Genomic DNA, 2152 nt, shown 5'->3' on the forward strand with positions numbered 1-2152 from the left:
GAGAGTTTGTGTGGCAAAGTGCTACTGAGCGGTGTACCAGGGGCACGGCAAAAAGTTGTTGTACCATAGGCACGAGAAAAGTTGTTGTACCATAGGCACGAGAAAAGCTGTCGTACCAGGGGCACGGAGAAAAGTTGTCGTACCATAGGCACGAGAAAAGCTGTCGTACCAGGGGCACGGAGGAAAGTTGTCGTAGCATAGGCACTAGAAAAGTTGTCGTACCATAGGCACGAGAAAAGTTGTCGTACCATAGGCACGAGGAGAGTTTGTGTGGCAAAGTGCTACTGAGCGGTGTACCAGGGGCACAGCAAAAAGTTGTACCATAGGCACGAGAAAAGTTGTTGTACCATAGGCACGAGAAAAGTTGTTGTACCATAGGCACGACAAAAGTTGTCGTACCATAGGCACGAGAAAAGTTATCGTACCATAGGCACGAGGAGAGTTTGTGTGGCAAAGTGCTACTGAGCGGTGTACCAGGGGCACGGCGAAAAGTTGTTGTACCATAGGCACGAGAAAAGTTGTTGTACCATAGGCACGAGAAAAATTGTTGTACCATAGGCACGAGAAAAGTTGTTGTACCATAGGCACGAGAAAAGTTGTCGTACCATAGGCACAAGCAGTGCGTGCGTGCGTGCGTGCGTGCGTGCGTGCGTGCGTGCGTGCGTGCGTGCGTGTGTGTGGCAGTTCTTCTGCGCAGTGTACCAGGGGCACATTTCAATGTGCTTTCTGGAGTATCAGGGGCTTTTTGCCAGTGGTGTTCTGCTTTGTTAGTGGGAGGGGGCCTAAGTGTGGGTCCCCGGGGCCTGCTGGAGGTCCAGGTCCATGCTAGATATGTGGTACAGGGTAACTGCAGGAGGGGGGGGGGTAATGTGGGTCCACGGGGCCTGCTGGAGGTCCAGGCCCATGCTAGATATGTGGTACAGGGTAACTGCGGGGGGGGGGGGGGGGGGTAATGTGGGTCCACGGGGCCTGCTGGAAGTCAAGGTCCATGCTAGACATGTGGTACAGGGTAACTGCAGGAGGGGGGGGGGGTAATGTGGGTCCCCGGGGCCTGCTGGAGGTCCAGGTCCATGCTAGATATGTGGTACAGGGTAACTGCGGGGGGGTAATGTGGGTCCACGGGGCCTGCTGGAGGTCCAGGTCCATGCTAGATATGTGGTACAGGGTAACTGCAGGGGGGGGGGGGGGGGGTAATGTGGGTCCCCGGGGCCTGCTGGAAGTCAAGGTCCATGCTAGACATGTGGTACAGGGTAACTGCAGGGGGAAGGGGGGGGTGTAATGTGGGTCCCCGGGGCCTGCTGGAGGTCAAGGTCCGTGCTAGATATGTGGTACAGGGTAACTGCGGGGGGGGGGGGGGGGGGGGATCTAATGGGGGACTAGATCAGGGGAGGATGTAATGGCCAGTTCGACAGCAGCATCTTTTTCGGCCGTAAGGGAGAGAGGAGGCCGACTCACCACCTCGGCCAGGCCCTTTTTTTCTCCCCTCTCCAGTTGAGCAATCTAAGGGTAATGAGTAGCAAAGGTGCCCTCCGTCATTTATGGGAGACGGGTGTCTGAAGATGCGCAAGTCAGCAGACACCCTCGGCAATGCTCGGACGGCACTGGGACGGCGCGAGAGAGCGAGTTGCTGCCACAGCAGCCTCCTCTTCCGGCCCACCTGCCTGCCAGCCTTCCCTCCCACCCCGATCGACTGGCAAACGTGGCCTGCCATCAGAGGGCTGCCGCCGGGCCCGGCACCTTCACCGGCGCCTTCGGGCGGTCAGCTCCTCCAGCCCGCAGGCTCGCCTCTAGCGCCGGCCGGGGGTTACAGCGCGAAGGTCGGAGGGGGTGGTGGTTCTCGGACCCCGCCCTGTCCTCCCCGCGCTTCCCCCCGCCAGTCGCGATCGCTCGGTAGCGAGACCGAGACGCCCGGTCCGTCCCGGTGGTCATACCACGGCGGGCCTCGTCGCAGAGTGGGTAGGCAAACCCAGAGTTTGCCCACCCCGCGAGGGCGACGGGGCCCCGTCCGGCAAACATGGTTTCTCGAACCCTCGCCCCAGTCCACACCTGCGTCCGGAAAGCCTCGCCCTGGTCGACAGGGCTCAGTAGCCCCGAGTGAGCGAGCGAGCGCGCGCATGCGCGCCGCTGCTGCCGCTGCTGCCGCCTCAGGGGC

Source organism: Copadichromis virginalis, linkage group LG15 (assembly GCF_057382275.1).
Source record: "Copadichromis virginalis isolate Kocher_CV1m ecotype Utaka linkage group LG15, C_Virginalis_male_GT1.1, whole genome shotgun sequence".
Lineage (NCBI taxonomy): Eukaryota > Metazoa > Chordata > Actinopteri > Cichliformes > Cichlidae > Copadichromis > Copadichromis virginalis.